The following is a 24,871-nucleotide window of genomic DNA, read 5'->3' on the forward strand; positions in this document are numbered from 1 at the left end:
TGGAGGAGTATACTTCAAAATGGAAATGAACTTGGGAGTTCAAGATGTCCAGCATACCAATAATACTTGCCTTACATTGACAACAGCAATAAAGCAGTTTCTTCTTTAAACAAAACATCAGGAAAATGTAACATTTGCATTACAATAATGTATCCCTTGAAATATCTCTTCATCAGATAGACTTGTTTTCTCTCTCGTTTGCCCATCTATGTAATTGCTGTGTCTGGATCATTTTTTTTTTCTGTCTATTAACTTAGCAGATACATTAAATGAAAAAGGAGTTTGGTTGACATTTACTCCCACAACACTTTTTCAGAGACTAATGACTAACAGCATGAAAGGAATAGGTACTTTGCCATGAATATTTCAAGGATGAATTCCAATATAATTTTTCATTAGTTTTAGTAGTGCAATTATTATGATTACAGTTACAGTTCTGATCAAGGGTTGCTTCTGGCACAATTTCTTCTGACAGGATTTTCCTAAAGTGCACTCCAGAGGTTTCTGTGTTTGTAGAAGAGGATGAAGCATGAATAGTGACCTTTTTACTCTGTCAGGTAGTCTCCCGGTTCTCACCAGGTTTTCATGTTTTTTAGATTTGAGTCTCCAAACCAAAATATCACTGAGAGATTTTTTTTCCCCACAGAAGTCCACTAACCTTCAGAAGTACAAATATTGTAAAAGAAAAGAAAATCAGTGTCTTCCCTCATTTTTCTGCTTTATTGAACCAGCAAAACTAAGCATTTTTATTTCACTGGGAATTTTCTGTCTTTTCTTTTGAATGCAAATAATGTAACTCACAGTCTCCACAGGTTTAGATAAAACAAAATGATTGGTTGGGTGATCCTCTTTGATTTATGGGATAAAATATGTGCGTGTGTGTGTGTGTACATGTACGTGTAAAAATGCACAGGCTTTTATTCAAACGTGACAAATGTAAGAACATCTACTAGCAAAGAAATTAGATAGCCATTATCTTAAAGTTAAACAGATCCATTGGCCCTCCCAATAGACCATGTAAGTGAAATGAATGTGTAAGTCTCAGCTGATTCCTGAGGGTCTACAGGAACTGAAACAAATATCAGCACTGATTTGACAAGTATAGACTCTCTTGACTGAGAAAATTGTTTAACACACTATCTAGCCATCTCTTTGTTAATACTTCTAAATTATGAGTCACAGGTCTTGCCAATGGTGACTGAAAAAGGAACACCAGCAACAATGGATATTATTTATTTATTTTTATTGCTTAAGACACCTTTGCTTATGATTTCTCTGAAACCAGTTCAAGGTAAAAAAAAAAAAGAAACAAACAAACAACAACAACAAAAACTGCATGGAAAGGCTCATTTACAAAAAGAGGATAGATCTCAATTGGTTACCCAAATATTATTGATTGCTTTGATTACAGTTGCTAAACTTCATTGACTATGGGCAATTCCAAATGTAAATTTGTAATGTCCTGTGATTTAGATAATATCACAATAAAGAAGACTTTCTAATACTATGGAGAAAATGGCACCACTAGCTCCCATATACTGAAAAACACTATAATTTATAAATGATCACCTAGTGAGATTTTGACTTGTGTTTAATCAACAACTATCAAGATATGTTGCCCTGAATTTTGAGGTATTAGTTTCCCAGGGCTTTCATACAAATTACCACAAACCTGGTGGCTTAGAACAGCACAAACTTATTGCCTCATAGTTCTGGAGGCTAGAAGTCTGAAATCAAGGCATCAGGAGGACCATACCCTCTCTGAAGGCTCTAGGGGAGTATCCTGTATCCTTCCTTGCCTCTTCCTATTGTTAGGTAGTTGCCTGCAATCTTTGGCCTTTCTTGGTTTGTAGGGGTTTCACTCCAAAATCTGCCTCTGTGTTCACATGGGACCATCTTCTATGTCTTCATGGTGGGTTCTCTCTATTTATGTCTCTGTGTTCAAATTTGTTCCTCCTTATAAGGGGACTGGTCTTGGATTAGGGTTTACCTTAATCAAGTATGACCATCTTCACTATATTATATCTCTGCAAAGACCCTGTTTCTAAATAAGGTCACATTCCAAGGTTCAGGGCAGAAGTGAGTGTTGGGAAAACATTCTTCAACCCAGTGCATAGGCTACACAGGAGGAAATAATAATGCCACCAGGAACTTTGGTTCAAGTGACTCATTGGGAATTCTGGCTTCTTTAAGGAACCACAGGTACAAGATGGTTGTAATAAGACAGCAATAAGACGCAGAGGGTTTTTATGTCCTACTATAAACAATTTGAGTCTCTTGGAGGTAATGCAAACCATCAAATAGTTTCTAATCAGTGCAGGAATGGTTGATGCTTGTTTTAGCAAATTTATTCTCTTACAGAACTAAGTATAATGTAAGGAAATGTGGAGGCAGCAGTTTTAGAAACTTTGTTAGAAGTCTTGATGGTGAAGGAAAGGAGAGATGGCAGTACTTCAATGAAAATAGAGGCTCAAGGGGAGATATTTTTAGTAAGCAAGAAAATTTGAACAGTTTCTACTCTGGAGTATAGAATCTACTAGAAAGGAAAAAGTTTAAAATACTTGGGGGAAAGTGAATAGCCAATATCAAGCCATAAGTCTATCAGAAGAAGAGTATACATGGCTGACTTAGACTGAAAAGCAAACAGAACAGTCTGTTTTTGAGAATGAAGAAAGGGACAAAGAGTTACTTCAGATATGAATTTTTATAGGTAAAACCTTGAGAAATTGAAAGAATTATGTCTCTATGAAGTGGAAAGCAAGGATGAGTGCTTAACAAGTGCCAAGTTTGCTGCGGCCCCAGGCAGACAAGAATGAATAGAATAAGCATACCTCTTGCCATGTAAGAATGTACAACCTAGTGGGAGACATAATGACAATAAAGGTGATAAAGAAAAGTGGGGTGTGCTGCAGAAATACATAGAGAGAAGATCAGGTGCAGTTTTATAGTCAATGAAGTGATTTAAATAGACCTAAAGAATGAATAGGAGTAACTGTCAAAACAATGTACATAGGGAAGAGTATTCTAAAGAAACAGCATGTCCAGACCCAAGAGAAAAATAGGGGTTTCAAGGGATTGGAAGAAACTCTGTGAGGCTGAATTGCTAACTATATGAGGGACATTGAGACGAAAGTTATGCTAATATGAAAAAAACAAAAACTAGTAACCAGATGGTCTTAGTGGCTATTTTATGTTCAGACTTCATTCTAAGAAGAGATGATGAACAATGGAAATGTTTTCAGAAGGAGAGTAACATAATAAGATTAAATGGTGGCTCTTGTAGCTTCTGTAAAAGAATTAAAGGGAATCAAAAGTGAGGAGGGGGGAGAGCAGTTTGGAGCCCAGGGTATTAATCCATGTGAAAACTGGCAGTAGCTATGATTAGAATTGTAGAAGTGAAGATAATTGATAAATTCCAGATACATTTAGAAAAACAATTTATAGGACTGTGTGCTAGATTAGATGAGTGAGGGAAAAGAGAAGGATGGATCAAATATCACACCCAGAATCCTGACTTGCTTGGTGGATTGATGCTGGAGTCATGCACTGCTACATGAAGTTGGGGAAATTATAAATTCCATGTGCAAAGTGTGGCATTTGAAATATGTGAGGAATGTGGAATCATCCTTAACATTAGGGGAGCGGTGTAGGCTGGCATTGGGATTTTGTCAGTCATCTATATGAAGGTGGAAGCACGCTATAGAAGGGCATGAGATGGTTTTGTAATCAGAAAAATGTGCTAAGAACCAAATCCTAATCAGTTTAATATTTAAAAGAGTGGATCAAGAAGAAAAGGAAGCTAGATGGAGAAAGATCAGACCTTAAAGTGGGAAAACAATTTTGGAAGATGTGGTATAATAACACTAAAAAATAAATAGGTCTTCAAAAAAGAGGCGGGGTTAGTTAAGAGATTAAGTAAAACAACTCATGAGAAATGTGCATTTGGATTTTGAAAACAGAGGAGTTTGATGTCACTGGATGGTGCAGTAAACAGATGTAAAAGCTGGGAAAGCTCAAAAAGGCAACGGTTTCAAAAGTTTTTTTCTACAGATTCATATACTTATTTGTTTATGTCAGATGCTATCTTTACCTTCATTGTGTGCATTAACTAGATATGGGTGATGTCACTGAGTACTATTGAATTTGGCATATTTGCATTGGTTTTGACTATTTTATTAAACTAATTTATCAATTCTAATTCCTTTCACTTTTTCAAATATATAGCATGCCATCTGAAAATAGTGATTTTATGGTCTCTTTCATTTTAATATTTGCTCTTCTTAGTTTCATTTGATAAAGTACTACATTGATTATGACTTCAAAAACAAAATGAAATGACAGTGAGAGATAGTTTCTCCAAGATGGCTGGCTCAGTGGATGATTGATTGCTTGTGAGGAAGGGAAATTATTGAACTTCCTGATTACAGTCATAAGTCTTACAAGCCTTTGACATAATATAGTTCTTCCTTTTCAGGGGCACTATCTGGTTACCTGTTCACTTCATTGGGAAGTCACTGACAACTTATGCTTTTAGGGAATTTAAACAATAATCTGGACATCTTCTTGAGATAATATTCTTTCTTTACTTATTGAAACATTCTTTATTTTTTTCTCTTTTAATTCATTTTAAAGGTAAATTTATTTTATTCTTTTTAAAAAAAAACCAATGTTCTGAAAAATTAATAATAAAAATCAGTTGTTCCTTGCTCCACACATCTCCAGCCCTCGACTTTGTCTAGAAGCAGTTCCTACTACACATTTCTGCTTTTCTTTACCTTTGTGCTTAGGTTCACAGTCTTAAATAATATGATTTCACCATTATTTTGACTTCTGAGTTTTAGACTTTACATCCCTGCTGTAAAGAATAGAAATATAAGCTTATTTGAAACTATCACCTCAAAACCCTTTAATCTATCTACTTTGTAGCTATATTTTATCTTTTGTTTTTCTACTGCTTATAATTATACATCAATATGCTCAATCTCCTTTTCCTTCAACTACATGGAGCTTTCTTGCCTCTCCATGGTATGAGACAAGTATGCCAATTTACCTACTTTTCCCTAACCTTTTTCTCCCTCCCAGCAATTCTCTTGCCTGCTTCTCAGAGTTGTGCCTTTACTTTTTTACATTGTCAAGCTTGTCACATTTAATTTTCTCTTTCCAAATCATTTTATATAACAGTGTCTATCATCTTCTGTCAATGGGCCCATTCTAATAACTGAAAATCAATTCACATTTATGTTATGATCATTATTGTTTACTGCAGAGTCAATGAATTTTTAACAATTATGCTTCCTTGGTCATAATTTTAGTGTCACCATACCCTAATCCCCAGAAAAAAAATGCTGCAGGTTTAATGGAGTATCTTTACTTGAGTTCCATAATTTGTTCCAAATCATGCCATTTTATTTGCTTTATAGAATTACCTCAATAATTTTACACTGGAGTTTATAATTACCTTGTATTTTATGTTGATAGAAGTAAATGCCTAATTTTCTATCCTCTATTTGATTTTTATTCTGATCTTTATTATTTCCTCCCTTCTACTAGCTGTGTATTTAAATTGCTCTTCATAAGTTAGTTCTTTAAAATGTACAATTAGTTTATCCATTTGAGATCTTTCTTCTTCTTTAATATAGGAATTTACAGTTATAAGTTTCCCTCTGAGCACTGTTTTCACTGCACCCCACCAATTTTGGCATGTTATGTTTCATTTTCATTTATCTCAAGGTGATTAATCTCCCTTGTGGTTTCTTTCTTGACCCATTTATTGTTTAGGAGTGTGTCATTTAATTTCCACATATTTGTGAGTTTTCCAGTTTTCTTTCTGTAATTCATTTCTAGCTTCACTCTGCTGTGATCCAAAAAGATTATTTGTATGATTTTAATCTTTTAAATCTATTATGATTTAATTTGTGTCCTAACATACGGTCTATTCCAGAAAATGTTTCCTGTGCTCTTGAGAAGAATGTGCTATTGTTGGGTGGAATGTTCTGTTCATGTCTGTTAACTCCAGTTGGCTTATAGTGTTGTTCAAATTCCCTATTTCCTTATTGATCTTTTGTTTGGTTCTTCTAGCCATTATTAAAAGCGGGGTATTAAAATCTCCAACTATTATTATACAACTGTCTATTTGTCCCTTCATATATTTTGAGGGCTTTATTATTAGGTTTGTACTTATGAATTAAATGTAATCCATCAGACCAGGCTTTCCTGAATAAACTCTTCACTCTCTGTCCTCTTGCAACACAAAACATAGTGAGCAGTCCAGCAACATTGGCATCCCCTGGGAAGCTATTAGTAATGTGGATCTCCGAAATCTATAAAAATCTTATCAAACTCAACATCCAATAAACAAATAACCCAGTTAAGAAATGGGCAGAAGGCATGAATAGACACTTTTCCAAAGAAAACATCAAGATGGCTAACAGACACATGAAAAGATTCTCAACATTACTCATCATCAGGGAAATACAAATCAAACTATTTTGATACCCCTCACACCTGTCAGAATGGCTAAAATTAACAACACAAGAAACAACAGTGTTGGCAAGGATGTGGAGAAAGGGAATCCTCTTGTGCTCTTGATGGGAATGCAAACTGGTGCAGCCACTGTGGAGAACAGTATGGAGGTTCCTCAAGAAACTAAAAATAGAACTACCCTACAATTGCACTATTAGGTATTTACCCAAAGGATAGAACAATACAGATTCAAAGGGGTGCATGCACCCCAGTGTTTATACCAGCATTATCAACAATAGTCAAACTATGGAGAGAGCCCAAATGTCCATTGATGAATGGCTACAGAAGTGGTGTATATATACAATGGGATATTAAGCAGCCATCACAAAGAATGAAATTTTGCCATTTGCAATGATGTGGATGGGGCTAGAATGTATTATGCTAAGCAAAATAAGTTAATCAGAGGAAGACAAATACCATATGATTTCACTCATATGTGGAATATAAGAAACAAATGGATGAACATATGGAAAGGGAGGGAAAAAGAAGAGAAGGAAACAAACCACAAGAGATTCTTAATTATAGAGAGCAACCTATGAGCTGAAAGAGAAAAGTGGGTGGGAGATGGGCTGTATGGGTGATGAGTACTAAGGAGGGCACTTGTGATGAGCACTAGGTGTTGTACGTAAGTAATGAATCACTGATTTCTCCTTCTGAAACCAATATTGCACTGTGTGCTAACTAAAGAAATAAAAGAAAAAGGGAAAAACAAAGAAATGGAGATCTCAAACTTCACTCCAGAACTGCCAAGTCAGACTCTGCACTTTAACAAGAATGCTAGATAGTTCTTATGCACATTCAAATCTGAATAGTAGTCTAGTAGTATTCTATTTTTATACTGATTTTATTATTTTTAATAGTACTTATGAGTTCCTCATATCTTATATATTAATTGTGATTTTATTTGTAGATTATCTTCCCCTCCTAGAGCTTATTGGGAGCAGAGTTTTATTATGTTCCCTGCCATAAATCAATATGTAAGACAGTCTGGTCCATAGTAGGAGCTGAATAATAATTGAGTAACTGGAAGAAAGAATAAATGAATGATAACATTCCTGATTAAATCTTCAAATGACCATTTCCTTAAGATATACATCTTAAGTCTTCTGCCAAATTCTCTTCTCACACTCCTTTCCTTTTCCTTCCTCCCCCTCTCTCCAAACACAAACACATTGGACCTTTTGATTCCTGGGATTTAGCATAGTCTTTTCTCTCTCTGGTCCCTTTGAGAGTATTCACCCCTCTGCTTGGAGTGCTCACCTCTTCCCCTTTCACATAGCTTATTATTACCCATCCTTTAGATGTAAACATCTTTCTTCATCAGATCACATGACGTTATGCTATCTATGCATATTTCCCTGAATCTCTTCAATACAGTATTTATCTCAATTGAATTATATTTTAAAGTCTGTATTTCCAGCTTCAAAAGGCAAGGCATATGTTTATTAAAGTTGCTAAGGTGATAATCTTTACTAGGTTAAGGATATATCTTTTTATTATATTTTTAAATTAGTTACAAATGTTTTATATTTAATCATGTTTTCTATAATTATTGAATATATTTTTACTTTGATATGATGTATAACATTTATAAATTGTTTTCTTTATCCTGAGCTATCCTGCTTTGGGAGTAAATGCTATTTGGATATGATATATTATACTTTTAAGATATTTTTAATTTTGCCCCTGATTCCTTGATTTGATATGTTTCCTGCTGTGAAAAACAGTTCTAACTATGGCAACATATACTTGTAATTCTCTTCTTGTTTTTTGTATAAATATATTCCTTCTTTCTGTACATAGTAGATGTTTATACATGTTTCTATTCTTCCTTCAAAGAGATTTAAAAGAAAATAATTATATCTTTTTTTCAGGGTTTACTATCATTTAGCTTAATATATTTCTAAATTTTATTTTTCATTGTTGATAGGGGTAGGTATTCATTTATTAATTACATAAGATGGAGTTCAAGAAAACTTAGTTTAAACTCCTGCTCCAACACTAGTAAACAGTATGACCATGAGTGATTACTAAACTGCTCTAAACCTGTTTCCTTATCTGTAAACAATAGTTATCTTATTATTATGTTGTGTTCTGAGAATTCCTTGGAATAAGACATGTTAAGTTGCTTGGCCTTCTTGGCAAGCATCCAATAAATGGAAGTCTTGTTATTTAATGGTGTTCCTTAGTTGGCAATAGCTTATTTATAAGTTTGTCTGAAACTCTTTTGAAAGGGCTGTCTCTACTTACACTGCAAAGCCAAATGGTAGAATTCACATTTTCTTATTTCAGATAGACCATGATGAGCCACGGCTGAGTCAGGTAAACTTTGCAAGTACCTGATTACTATTTTCCTGTGTTCCTTACAAATGTAGAGCTCATATGAGCTCTCAGTATGGTCTTTGATATGGAAATTTTTTTAAGTAATATACACATTATAAAACCACATATACTTTTGTATTAAGTAGGATCATGGAAATGAGGAGAAATGTCCTGGAGAAGGAAGGTGGGGGATATCTTGTTTTATCTGGTAGCCAGCTCTATCTTTCCCTCAGATTAACTCAATTCCCTCTGTGATTAGAGAATAAAATGGCATAGTTGCATGTGCATCATAAAAGTATAGTGTGTCTAAGCCATTTGAAAAAATTTTAAATAGTGTTTCTTAATGCACATAGTGTGTATTACATAGTTCAGTAATGCTGCCTTTGTTCTTGCTCCCCTTCCTAATTGAATTAGTACAGATACTGCAGGGAACTCATGAGTCAAAGGGATCAGAAGTACACATTTCTAGATTTTCTGATCAGTTGCCCAAATTATCTAACCACGCAGGAAGACACTTCAGTGTTCCTCTATTTTTCTAATAGTCTCTTCTAATATTGGAGTGTTTCTGCTTTCCTTTTTGTTTGGTAGTTTTCTTCTGGACGTCTGAGCAACGTAGAGATAGGAAGACAAGACACATTAACAATGTAAGAACTGATGGGGTGCCTGAGTTGCTCAGTTGGTTAAGCGTCCGATTCGGCTCTATGAGCTATAATGTTGTACACTGGGAGTTGTAAGTTTTCTTTGGGAGGGGAAGGATTTAACTTTTGAACTAATGAAATGTATTTGATAAAATTAACAATAGAAATAAGATTTAAATACCTAGGGAATCCTTCAGTGCCTGACTGCCACTGTCCTACTCAATTGTGGATGATAATTTATTCCCTGGTGAAGTATTTATTCCCTTGATAAATAAGAGCTTGACCCAACTGTATAGTAGGAAGTGCTGTACCAGTGAGTAGGACCTGGAAATAATCTGCTGCTCCCTTAATGACACTTTGGCATTCTAAAGGTTAGTCTATTGCCAAAGGTAAACCTACACAGACTTGGTGAGTAGTGTGTCTGAAAACCTACCTTAATCTCTGGTTTTGACTTCCAACCTGTATCAGTTATGCTGCTTCAGCCACAAAAACAATAACTCTAACTCAAGTTGTCTTAAATGGTAAGGTGTTTATTTATCTCATACATTAGCAAATCCAGAGGTAGAGTGGTTTTCAGGGTTATTTGATTTAGTAACAGAAATATCAACAACTTTTCATCTCTCCATTTTGTTTGCCCTATCACTGATTTCATCATTAGATCTAGAGCAAGACTATAATGCTTTCAGATACCACACCCAGATATGCATATCTAGAGGTAGGTTATATAATATCTCTTAATGTTGATATTTCTTTGGAAAAGGAAAAGTGTTCCTAGAATCTACTCAAGCATTCTTTCCCTCGTAAGCCCTGTTAGTGAGAATTGGGTCATGTACCCATTTTAAAACCAAAAGCCAGCAAGAGGAATGGGGTTTAGATCAAGCAAGCCCAAGGGATTGGTCTGTGGCCAATTGGTTGTTATTCACCATGCTCCCTGAGAGCTTATAAGTAGATAGTTTGTTATTCCTAGTGAGTGTCAGAATTTCTATGCTAGTTCATTTTTTCAAAAGGTTTTTTTTTTTTTTCAAAAGTTGGTAGATGCCCTTCTCTGTACTAGGTCACAAAAAATGTTTTAGCCCCATGCCATCACAAAGGGTTTCAAGGGTCTTTTAATGAAAATGAATAATGAGTAGAAGAGAGAAGTGTCATGAAGGGAAAATATTGAAACTATAAAGTAACTTATTGTTGCTTTTCCAGAGTATTGTGTAATAATTTGGGCAATGAGGAGAATTTTTGCCTACTTTGGTTCTCATTTTGTTTGCTGCTACTTTATGGTAAGCTGAGCAAAGGTATATCTATGGATGGGTGAAGCTCCTTATTATGAAATACCATTGGAGTGGGTTATAATTTCATACGCAGGCATTTAGTTATATAGTATTTTTTTAAATAAAATGGTGACTCTTAAAAAAATTTACTTAGGATAAATGATAATTCTATATAATGATATCCAGCTCATATTAAAAATGTATTTTATGTCATTGATAAATATGTTGATTCCAGAGGCTTTCCATTAATTCCATCTTAAGCACAGATGGGCTTCTTTAAACTTGGCATGTTTGATAAAGCTTAGGATGGCTTTCATAAAATCCTATCAAAATTACTTGTTTTCTGTACTTAAAATGTTTAGATGATTACATAGATATTTTTTTCTTCTTAAAGTGTGATACCAAATTGTCTAATATGTTAGGAATATCATTTTTGTTATTATCTGATATGTGCTTCAAGAAGTAAATTATTGTGAAGAGTGTTGCAGTAGAAACTTTTAAGATTAGAAGAAATTTTTGCTTTAAGGTCTTTAAAAATAGATATTTTTATCTATTATCATACATTACATATACATGTACACATTGTATATGAGTGGTAGATATATGTTTCTCATAATTTTGACTTTAAAAGAAGGTAGATAGGTATAGTATGCTAGGAAGAATAGCAGAAGAATTGTAAAGTGAATTTTCTTATCATTTTCTCCCATAACTTGCATGTTAGACCAAAATATTCAGTAAGGCCTAATTATCAAGGAAAGAACAAAAAGTGGAATAAGCAATTGAGACTCTGGAGAAAACTAATCTTACATTTTACAAAGGAAAATGAGCAGCTCACATATTGTCTGAAAGGGTACAGCACTATTGAAATTCAAAGAAAAGTTAACAAGGTCTTAGAATATTAGGGCAATCTATAAAACTCAAATGTATTCTATATATTAATAAAGAATTCAAGTTGAATTTTAACTCTTTTTGTAATATGAATGAAAACAAGGAATACTTAATTATTAATTTTAAGAATATATGTAAAAGATCTATACATAGGAAATCACATAACATTGCTAAGAAAATGTAAAGAACTAAATAAATTGGGATATATACTATGTTCATGGATTAGATGACTCAATATTATCAAAATGTAAATCCCCTCCAAATTGATCTAGAGATTAAATGCAATCTCAGTCAAAATCCCAGCAGACTTCTACAGAAACTGACATACAGATTCTAAACTTTTAAAGTGCAAAATATTTCTCAGAATAGCCAAAACAATTTTGGAAAAAAATAAAAAGAACAAAATTAGATACTTATGCTACCTAATTTCAATATATAAATCTATAATCCTCTGATATAGGCTTGTGACCTTCAAATCATAGGACTTTGGTGTCTATGAAATGTCTGTCCTACCTCAAAGCATGTCAAAGGAATCAAATAAATACTGAGAGCACTTGGAAAAAAGATTTAAGGCATTGTTTTATTGACTTAAGTCTGAACATATGGATCAATGAAACAGAATATAGTGGCCAGAAATCGGCCATTTATTTTTAAAACACCATGAGAATAACTTAATGGAGAAAATATAACATTTTAAACAAAGGTTATAGGTATCCACAGAAAAAGTAAAAAATAAAACCAAAGACCACATCACACTATGCCCCAAAATTAATCTTATATGGGGCTTGTACCTAAACTGTATCCTTCATAGGGCATAGACCTAAACCAAACTTCTTGAAAAATATATAAAGAAACACTTTGTTAGATTGGGATAGGACAGGATTTCTTTGATTGGATTAAAAAGCACAATTTAAAATAAATTTATAAAATGCATCCTAGCTAAAGTAAAATATTTTGCTCTGCAAAAGGTACTGTTAAAAGAATGAAAAGACAGGCTAAAGACTGGCAGAAAACGTTTGTAAATCATATTATCTGATGAAGGTCTTACATCCAGAATACATGATAAACACACAAAGCTTAACAATAACAAAACAAACCCAATTTAAAAATGGCAAAATATTTGAATAGACAGTTCACCAGAAAAAGGCATACAGATATCAAATAAACATGTGAAAACAAGTTTAACACCATTAGTAATTGGGAAAACACAAATTAAAACCACAATGAAATGTTGCTTTGCTGAAATACCATGCCCACCAATAGAATGGCTAAATTTAAAAGAATGATACTATTAAATGTGAATGTAAAATGGAACACTTGATTTGGAAAACAGTTTGATTGTGTCTTGTAAAGCTAGATGTATACTTAGCATATGACCCAGCAAATCCATTCCTAACTATTTATTCAAGAAAAAACATAGGTACAAAAAAAGACCCATACACAAATATTTGTATCCAGTTTATTAATAAAAATAAAAAAAGAAAAAGAAAACAATCCAAATTTCCATCACCAGGTGAGTAAAAAAAGAAAGAGGGAAATTCTCAGAAATAAAAAGTAATGATACATAAAGAATTATGCTGAGTGAAAGAAGGCAGAAACAAATCATACATATAAACTCTAAAGGTTGAATTTAATCTATTATGAGAGGATGCAGATTGGTGGTTGCCTAGGGAAAAATGCAAAAAAAAAGTGGATAGGGCAAGAGAAATAGCAAGAGATTCTGCCTTCCCTGATATGATTCTGGTCTTATTAGATCAACATTTTACTTTATCCTTCAGGATGAGAAATCTTTCTCAAAAGGCTCCGCTGAATTTAATTAACCTGCTGCTCTACAAGCTTTCTAGACATATCCTAGATAAATTTAAATTCCAACAGTGAATGCATGGTTAAGTTCATTTGGAATATTGTTGACATGGTTACATACCAGCGTTCTACTTAATAAAAATATCCCAAGACACCTTGAACATCACTTTGAGTTTTAATTAGGGTGGAAGAAAACCTACCACATAGTAGGGAGATGAAATCCAATGACAAGACTGTGACCGAAGAAGTATGTACAAAAAAGGGCCTTAGTACCCAGAAGTGATTTAATCTTTTAAAGAAGGGAGAGGGGATTTTTATTACAACGACCTTCACATTCTAATACTATAATTCCATATTAATATTCTAAAGTAAGTTTTTACTCCAAAAGTTAAAGTTTTGGGAATATTTCATAGTGTAAATGAAAAGCAACTTTTGTTTTAATTTCTATGATTACATAGAAATTAATGTCACAGGATTTTTGTACAAATAACTCCTGAATAAAACTTTTTTCTTTTGCGGGTGAAATGTGTTTTCCAGACCTTCCCATGAGTACCCAAAATTCAATGGGGAAAAAATGCATATATTACCTGATGTTTCTACTTGAAACCTCTTCATTGCCTAATTTTATCCTTATCATCAGTATTGTCATTAGCTTAACATTTTACTCATGTTCAACTTAAACCCTCTGTTACTTTCTAAATCCTATTGTTTTAATTTCACATAACTTTCCCATTTCTTGTCGTCAGTAAAGCATTCATTATATTCTTACCTTCACATAATTAGGTCTCAAAATTTCTCTTGTCTGGTCATTTCTGTCTAAAGTTTGTTCTTAACTTTCTTCACAATTATTTTGTATGCTCACTGTTTGGGCCCAATTATTTTTCTTTCTGAAATTCCATCAATGAAAAATTGCTATCATTTAGATTAAATGCAGTCTTCTGTCAGTAAATGTCAAGGACCTTCTGCACTTTTATACTTTATATCCTATTCCATATTGACTTTTAAAATTCCTACCTTACACAAAACTCAGCATGAAGCTTCCTTTTAAGGTGAGTACCCATGAGCTGTCTCCTCATCCTTCTGGGTCTCCGCCTTTACGAAGTCATTCCTCATTAGAACTAATTCCTTATAATGTGGCCACAGTGAACTGACAGTGCTGATTTGATCTATTCAGGCTTTGGCTTTCTTTGGCAGCTCTAACAGAAATTCAAATTTTGAGCAGCCTGGGGAAAGTAGAAGCAGCAATTTGCAGTTCAATCTCAAGTTCACTCAGTTGCTAAAAAAAGAAAGAAAAAAATTGTTCATTTAAGACTTGTTCATATAAGACAGAACGAATAAGTCAACTGTAATCTTTCACTTCTGATTTTGTTTTTCAGTGTATATTCAGTTTTAAAGACAATATTCTAATGAGTTGGGTGTGATTTTGTTTTTTCCCTTTGTCCTTTTTCTCTCTCTTTAGCCCATTCTCATATTTATTCAGCAGAATGTGGGCTGAAAACGTGTACGCATACTACTTATAGATGTATTTCTGCTTCATCTCTTAAGGAGTGGTAGGATTTTAAAAGGTATTTTTTAATACTTTCCTTTCTCATTCTGTCATAAATGAAATAGTACCTATAATGGACTGGATATTTGTGTTTTCCAAACTCATATGCTGCCCTAGCCTCCATTGTGGTTATATTTGGAGATAGAGCATCTAAGAAATAATTGAGGTTAAATGATGTCATAAGGGAAGGACTCTGATCTGGTAGGGTTAGTGCTCTTATAACACACACCACAGAGAGATTCCTCTCTCTTTCTCTCTCTCTCACTCTCTCTCTCTCTCTCCTCTCTCATTCCCTCTTCACACTTAGGAAAGGCGATATGAGCACATAGCTAGAAGTTGGCCAGGAAGAGAGATCTCACCAGAAGCTAACCATGCTGGCATCCTGATCTCAGATTTTCAGCCTTCAGAACTGTGAGAAAATGAATTTCTCTTATTGAAGACACCCAGTCTGAGTTGTTTTGTTAGGGCAGCCCAAGCAAACTAAAGATAGTGTGTAAGTTCCTGCAGGCTATTTTTGAAAGAATGGTATTTGGTTAGGGCCTAGCATTCCTGAACTTATTCAGTCCTTCCACAGCCTGTCCTTATCATTTAGGAAAATTTAAATATGTATTTGGTATATATATATTTGGCAACCAGGAAGACTAAAGATTTGAAGTTTTGAAAGCCACTGAACTCTCTTGATTACCTGGGCTTGACCACAGAGAGGAGCCATTCAGCCTTGTTCATGGCAGACCTAAGCAGCGTATAATATTAGAGTATGCTAAGCAGTCCCAAGCAAATATAGAAGTCTTGACTTTACCACACAGGTAACAAGTCAAGGAAAAGAAGAATAAAGGAAAAGGATTATGTGCAGAAAGAGTATTTTCACTACTATTTTCTGAGGGTTACATTTTGATAATATCATGCAGACTGGATTTACACTCTGCCCTGACCTACTCAGCCACTTTCCAGCTCAGTCCTGAAATGTCTCCCATTAGACAGGCCTGGGCATTTATAAACTCTTTTTGCACAAGCACTCTACTGGTTCCCTAATGTTTTCTAGAAACTTTTTTTAGACAGGTAGAAATTATCAAACAGAAAATGAATTGGCCAAGGTCTATATGCATTCTTGCTTCTTTGAAAATTAACAGTATGTTGCTTGGGGGGTGTTCTTGATATTTCCTGATAACAAAATTTACATTGTTTACATATAAGGAGCTCCAAGAAAATCATGTCATTGTGACAAAGTTTTCAGATTTTTAATTCAACACATGTGAGCTTGCTGAGAATTTTTGGTAAAGTACAGTAAAGTGTAGCTAACTTGTACACTGTAGGGTCCCAGGAAAACTTTAAATTTATTAGAATCCTTTTTCCCTGCTTGTCAGTTTCCTGTGTTTTTCTATTTATAGGACTCCAGAACTTTTCCATTTATCTCAATCGATTCTTGTTAGTGTGCCCTATGGATTTGAGCTTAGTTAGTGAATGTTTTCCTTTTATAAAGTACTGTATTAGCGTCTGCTTTCTTATAGGACACAGAAGAATAAACTGTACAGATGATCACCTGAAAAAAAAAAAAAACCTTTGAAAACACATAAAGATTTAGTGGAATTATTTAAAATTTAATATATATCTTTTAAAAAGATAGTAAACAATTGACTTCAAAAGGAACTTAGATTTGCATTTCCTCTTGTAACACAAGGAAATTCTAATTGACAGCTTTGTGGTTTAAATTTCAAGAAGTGATAAAAATTGCTTTTTTACTTAAGATCTTTTATTGTCCATTTAGGTTTGGGCTCACTGTACCCAAATAAATGTACAATATTGTACCCAGCCAATAGGAATTTTAAGAGAATGAAAAACAAATATGCTATACAATTAAAGTATAAAAATTCTTGACTCTAGGAATGTTCACAATAATTTATCAATGTTGCTAATATGTAGAAGTGCAAGTAATGAAATGACTCAATTTTATCATCCCGGGTTTATTGTTCTTGCTGGTAAATAGCTAGGTGAAAAATAAATTTTATCTAGGAATACAAGGAAAATTAGAATACATTTTGGTATGATTTTCCAGAGGGAAAAAAGAAAGCAAGATAACAGTCTTAATTCAAATTCAAAGAAGGTTATAATTGATGTAATTTTTCAGAGGTGTTTCTAGCAAGCATCACTCCTGGGCTTGGAATATAGAAGAGAACAAGGTGAAGAATATTAAAATGTTTAATTATAGTTCACTGGATTAAAGGCTCATTTATTCAAGAAAAAGTGAGAACCATCATTTATGCTACATTCTTTCTTTCATCTTCCTGGGATGCAGATAAACTTAACCTTGGAACAATATTATCAGTGAAGCCAGCTCTGAAAATGCGCTCTCTGTTTAGCATGGTCACACAGAAATTAGAACTATTTTCATGTGTCATTTCTTTAGTAGATGAGATGGAAAATTAATTTTGAAACAAAATTTCATGAAGCATTGGATTCACCCTTATTTCATTCTATAGGCTAATACTTAAAGAAAATAACTTAATTCCTCCTGTGAATAAACATTTTTATCTGAATGGTATCAGAGGTGTTATTAGAATACATTTCATCTATTTTTCTATTATGATATTTTGTCACTCTGTCATTATATAATCATACTAAATTTGTTAAATGTTTTGTCATTAGTAAAGCAAAGAATACAAAAATAAACTTTATCATTGTAATAGCCTTGTGCAAGGTCTGGATGAATTTACTCCTGTTGATAAAATTTTACAAAGAAAATTAGTTTGAAAGAAGACAGACTAACTGGAAAATATGATATACAAGAATAAACATTCTTAATTGAACTTGTCACTTGAAACCGGTAGCCAAATAAATTCACTTATTCTGTAATGTATCATAATTTATGCAAGATCATATTGACAGAGGATATTTTCTGTAAGTAGAAGAGATCTGAATAAAGCCCTTAGTCTTCAATGAGATGGATGACATAAACACTAATTTTTTATGATAAGAGATATCACTATTGTATCAAAGCCATTGTACAAAGGGTATATATTTATGTTGAGATTGCTTCTCATAATTTAGATGGTGATAAATGTATCAGTAATAATCAAGTGAAATTGAGGAGAAATTATCATATATATATGACTAGGCTTGCAATATTTTAGACAAGTGGCATCCTATTGGTGATAACTCATCCAAAACAAATGATAAAATGTCAAAGAACTAAATATCTCTAAACTAGACCCCTTCTGGGGCACCCGAGTGGCTCAGTTGGTTAAGCAGCTGACTTCAGCTCAGTCCATCCTCTCACAACTTGTGAGTTCAAGCCCCACATTGGGCTCTGTACTGACAGCTCAGAGCCCAGAGGCTACTTTGGATTCTGTGTCTCCCTCTCTCAGTTCCTCCCCTGCTTGCATTCTGTCTCTCTCTCAAAAATAAACATTAAAAAAATGTTTTTAAATTAAAAAATAAAATAGATCTCTTCCAAAATCTTTCTGACTTAAAATTGGTATTAGTCTAATTTTTCTTTTGCTTGTTTTTATTTGTTAACCAAATTATGTTCCCCTTTCAATAATAAACATTCAGCACAGGAATCCAATGCAATCTCCTCTACTGTCACCTACACCCCCATCACTCTTCCCATAACATATACAACTCCAAGACCATGAGGGAAATGGCCAATGACACTTGTCAAAAACTGTAAGTCCTCCTGAAAATTTAGGAAAGGAGTTTTTCATACGCCAAAAAGTTCCAAAAATTCCTGTGCCTAATGGTAGTAATCTGAATAAGAAATCACTTAGGAGGCGCCTGGGTGGCTCAGTTGGGTAAGGGTCTAACTCTTGATTTTGGCTTGGGTCATGATCCCAGGATCATGGAATTGAGCCCTGCGTCGGGCTCCATGTGGAGCATGGAGTGTGTTTGAGATTCTCCGTCTCTCTCTAAAAAATAAATTAAACATGAAAAAATTAAAATAAAATAAGAAAGTACTTAAGCCTAACTAAAAAATCCTTAATCCTGAGACAAACAGCATCTTAAGAAGTCAGTAGAAAGGATGTGGCAAAACCTAACTCCTATTTGAAGGTTGTAAGGCTGGAAAGAAATGTGAGTCATGAGGCTGGTATGAGCCCTACACCTAGAATCCATTTTCCACCGAGGCTTAGAAAATAGGACAACAATTTCATTGGAGGACCATAGATTTCTGCAGCAACCATAGTAACAGAAAACTGGGAACAGCGGAACTTCTCTCTTGTTGATGGGCAGACTTCCCCTGCAGCATCTGCATAAAACACAGAAAAGACAAAAATAGTGAAATGTCTGGCTCTGTTTCCCTCCAGATTACATAGGAATCTCTATAAAACTCAATCTCCGAGGTAAATTTGCATCAAACACCCATCCAGATTAACCTTAAAGAAAATGATACTAAAAGCAGAGAGAGGGACAGTGAAAGTAAACAATGAATGTTTGTTTATAGAAAAACATGAAGTCTTAAGTAAACCCCCTCATTTAAATATTGGTAGGATTGTGCAGCAATTAAGAGTAATACTCTTCATTTAGGATATGTTCAAAATTTGGATCTTCCACTTAATAGTTATGTAATCATAGGCAACATATTTAATTTTTTTGCCTGTTTTCTTGTACATTAATGCCACCAGGTATTTCTTCTCTATTTGTCAAGAAACAAAACAAAAGAAACTCTGAAGTCCCATATTGTCCTTCATCTGTGACCATATTATACTAACACACATAAGGCTCACACATCCTTTGTTTTGTTCCATTTCCTACTTACCTCCAACACATAAAACCATTACACTATGTTCTTTGGAATATGTGTTCCATGTTCCATTAAAAGCATCATGCCTATTCAACCTCATCTCTGAAAATAGTCTTTATCATATTGCTCCAATAGAAGCCACCATTTAAAATAGAGGTAGGTGAAAGACATGGGTGTTGTTGCTCTTCCTTTATGAAATAAAATATCTTGAAAATTTTTTCTATATTAATTCTCTGATTTTCTCATGAATGCACTGTAGTCAGGTTTCACCATGTCATTCCACTGAAACTGCTTTTGTCAAAATCAGCAATGATTCAGTGTTACCAAACACAATGCTTGATTATCAGTCCACCTTTAATTTGATCAATAAGCAACATTTTTAACAATCTATCACTGTTTTCTTCTTTTTTTTCAGTTGGCATTTAAGTCACCAAACTTTATTTCCTAATACACATTTTATACTTTCACCATCTCCTTTCAAGTTTCTACTCTTCTTCCTTAGATCTTTTATCTTCTCTGTATGCACATACTATCTTGGTGATTTCATCTGACATCATGGCTTTAAATACTATCTGTATTCCCTAATTTCCAGACCAGACATCATTCCTGAAGTCCAAACCAATATGTATAACTTTTAATTCAACAGTACCCCTTCAATGGCTGAGATATCTCAAAGTCAAAAGAACCAAATCCAAAATTCTCATCCCTTCCTATTCTTCTTATTTTACAACCTCCCTCAGCAGTTCATCATTCTAGTTCCCTAAGACACTTGTCGTCTTCACTGACTCTTTGGTTTTCCTCACAACATAGATCTCGTCCATTAATAGCAAAGATGTTATTAATTCTATTATCAAAATATGTCCAGAATCTTGTCAGCTTTCACTATGTCCAGACTTTGGCCAAGCCATTGTCTTATTTAATGAGCCAACTAGTGTACTTTCTTCAAATAAGAAGCAAAGTAAGGTCAATCTAACATCTGCTCTTGAGAGTGGCCAAGGTGCTTTTAAGGAATAATTCATATCATGCCAACCCTTCTGTAAAACCCCTATAACTGATTCTCAATTTCATTCTGTAAATGTCATTGTCCCAACAATGCTCTAAATGTTCTCATATTTTTCTGGCTCTGATACCAGTTGGACCTCAACTTTTATTACTTATCTCTTACTACTATTCTCAAATTAGTAGGAAATACGAACTTACACACTTTGGTTTTATACAGTATTTATTGGGGATAGAGGATAGAAATTCGGCAGTGGATAAAAAAGAAAATCGAATGTGGTTATTCCATGACCAAGCAACTCTACTTGCACACCATAGCTGGGTTAAATGCACACTGCAGCTGGGTTAAATAAGAGGAAATACACACTGTAGCTGGGTTAAATAAGAGAAAATGTTAACCTGATTTCTAGAATCATCTGGATAAACTTTTTAGCCTCAATTACTCTGCGTTAAGCTCATAAATGTTCTTGGATAAGTCTGAATGTGTCTGGGAGTGAGGTCGATGGCAAAATTGAGTTTCTAAGTATATTCTGTATGCTGTACACTGACATACATATTTTGCATTGTATAAATGAAATTTGTGCGTTATACCTGCCCCAGTCAGTTGGTCTCTAGCATGTATTCAAACAGGGTATGTATAGAAAATTCACCTAGCTTTATGTCTGAAAAGAAGGCTTGGCGTAGAAAAGTAGATATAACTCTAAAGTTTCAAGGGTCACCCTCATCTTCACAACTGTTATCCTCTACGCTGTGTAACTACTGGCTATGTATAAACTCCTTGACACTTGCACCTCTTTTTGAGAACATTGTTGACCTCTGTGCAGTTAATCTTGAATGTCTTTTTTCCTCAGTGTCCTTAAATAAGCAAACATATTTGACTTACACAGGCAGTTTCTGGGCCTAGATTTTCTCTTAGTCCTTTTTCTACTATTTATATCTCTCATAATCATTTTCATCAAGAAAAGGGATTTATGCAAAAATATCAAAATCATTTTAGCAATTTTCCTTGGGGAGTGAACAGGAATAATGAAGACATAAGATATGATATTGTGGTTACTATTTGAGATATATATGTTGAGATAGTCTAGTTTCATAGATAGATGACAAGAGAAAAAATATCTATCCGGGGTGTAGGAAGATGATACTTTTAGTAACTCCTAACTGGGAAGGAAAAACTGAAAATGAGAAGGAAGGTGAAAGTTTTACAGTGGTTTTGTGTGGCATATTGTATTATTTACTAAGTATTGTCTATTCAATATAATAATATGTTTATACTAATATATTAGTAGTGCCACATTAATAATATATTAAAACTATTTCATTATTTTCTGGGCAGGAAACAGATTGAGAAAGGGTCTCAGGTGTCATGGATGTTTTGCTTTCCAGTTCCCCCTACACATCTATTCAAGGAATATAATGTGAGTAATAGTTTCTCCCAAAAGCAAAATCAAAGCCATAGAGAACAATGGGCCAGGGAATTGCTCTCAAGGAGAAGAAAAAGTGCTACTTAGACAAAATATTGGAGAGTCATTTCTCTTTTGACTCCAGCATTTTAGAGTGAGTGAGAGCCAAATAAGTTATTCCTTTATACAATAAATAGGTAAGAGCTGTTTGATTTACACAAGATTCTCAATTCGATGTGGCTTTCATGCATGTTTTGATAAATGAGACTGTTTAGTGAGAGAGGTGAAGGACTTCATTCTTGCCATTTTTAAAACTGAGTTCGGAACTCATCATGTTTAACATTAAGGGGAAATTTTGCTCAAAGACCCGACTGCACAAAAATGGGAAATACCTTTTGAATTGCTGTATTACAATTGAGGACAATTTTTAAAAAGATAAATAACAATGTTTGAGGATTATGGTGGCCTAAACATGCCTTTTATTCAGTCTTTTAAATAATCATTGCAAAATTCTTTATTCATGTGCTCCAATGATAATTTTATGAGTTATACAAGAAGCATGGTTTACCATGTTTGACTGTTTACTAGTTTACCCTGCATAGATCCAAATAACAGAGAAAATATTGTTCTGACCTTAAATTCAAAGAAAAATAAATAACATGAAGTTGATGTTAATATCTAGGACAAAGGCTGACTTGCTTTAAATATAGAGGCTGGGCCACTATTTAGGAAGGTTGTAATAATGATTATGTGTTTTGGGTGAGTGATGTTTGGGCATCCAAAGAATGGATATAAAAGAGGTTATTTATAGATATAAGGTTCCAGTTGAGCTCCCAAACCTCAGACTTACATTTGGGATAAATCATCATAGAAATGGTAACACAGACCATGGTAATAAATAAGACCTCCCAGGACCATTGTTAAAAATGAGAATCAGAAGCGTTCTCATTTGAGATATATATTGATATGTGAGAAACCTGCAAAATAGTTGAAGTGGAAGTCAGAATATGCTGTCATGGAAACCAAGGAAACAGAACTGAAAAAAGAGGAAGAATTAACTATGTGAAACACATTGATAGTTAAAGGAAGATGAAACTAAGAGCAATCCATTTTAATAACAAGGAGGTCCTTGGTGACCCTGATGAGGGCAATTTCCTTGAAGTGGTGAGGGTTGAGGGAGACTATGGAGTACTGCAGAATTCTCAATGGTTGAAGAAATGGAGAAAGTAATTGTAGATAAATTTTTAAAATAATTTTGCCTAGGAGAGGGAAAAGTAAGAAAAAAATAGAAGGAGACATAGGCTCAAATATTGTCATTCTTTTCATGTATTCTTTCACACAAGACAGACGAGTATATTTAAATACTGATAGAAAGGATAGACAGAGAATAAGAAGTCAATAAGAGAGGATACTTGTTGAAAAGGGGCATCTGTTGGGGTGGACAGCACATAGTGCAAAATGAGGGATAACAATTCAAACTTTAAAGTGGAATAACTAGGATGGATACAAGTGCAGGTTTGCTGCCAGGAGGTTCTCTTCTCTATGTCTTTTACCTCTATAATGTACAAATGGAGGGGGGAAAGTATAGGTGAGGTATTTGTGAAGAACAAAGGCAATTGGAATAATGACTGGGGAGAGTGTATCTCATTTGGAACAGGCATTTTGGAAGATGAATGAAAGATATAAAAAAGAAATCAGAGAAGGATTTTCTGGAAGCATGGGGGACTAGCTTTAGTATAATGAACATGAATCTTAGTGACAATAATGTGATGGTAATTCCTGTAGTGTCTGGCAGCTTGGATGTAGGCTCTGAGAAAAATAGACATTTGGATAGATCCAGTGTTGTGGCTTTGTCAGAAAAGTGAGACAGGAAAGCAATGGGAACAACTACATGATTTTGGCCTGAAGGTGATTTAAATGATGGTTGATTCAACCTCAGGGGAGAAAATGAAAGCAGACTTCATTTGATAGGTAGTAAGTGGAGAAGTCAAAGGAATGGAGACCCCACTACTTAGAAATAAGACAAAGATGAAGGTGAAGAGAAAGAAGAAGATGAAGAAGAGGAGGAGGAGGAAAAGGAAAGAAAAGGAGCAAAATTAGGGGAAGGAGAGGAGGAGAAAGCAAAAGAAAAAAATCAGCTGTAATGCAAATAATTGGTAAGAAATCTGAAAGGAGAATAGGTGTGGCAGAGTTCAAAGTGTCGGAGTTTACTATTTTGCAGGTGTTTCAGAGTCCAATATTTAGCCATTGGTGAGGATAAATGAAGTGCAGTGTGGGATGACAGATTCTTGCAAGTGATTAAGTGAATGAACTACAATTCTAATGGTCCAGTTCCCCCAGACTATTCATCCTAAGGAGGGAGAGGCAAGCCAGAAAATTGGTGAAATCCAAAAGCTGGTGTGCAGTGGATAACGTCTGGAGCTGGGATCTGGGACCAGGCAAGGACTGCTCAGAATACGTATTAGGAATTTTCTTTGAAAGCATCAGAAGACCACTTGCTTAGACTAAGCAAAAAGATATTACAAGGACACAGAGCTGTCTTCTTTGATCTTAAATCAGAGCTATCGTGACATACTCAAAAAGAGGCAAGAATGAGACATTTTCACGTCATCTGGAATTTCCTTCATACCGTTTTATACCTCCTTTTGTAATGTTTTCTCTGTTCTTCTCTTCGTGAAGGCTGTGTTTCTCTGCTTTCCTTTCCAACAAGAGTTGCCAGTTTAATATTCTCTGTAATCAAGTGATTACAACAA

Source organism: Neofelis nebulosa, chromosome 6 (genome assembly GCF_028018385.1).
Source record: "Neofelis nebulosa isolate mNeoNeb1 chromosome 6, mNeoNeb1.pri, whole genome shotgun sequence".
Lineage (NCBI taxonomy): Eukaryota > Metazoa > Chordata > Mammalia > Carnivora > Felidae > Neofelis > Neofelis nebulosa.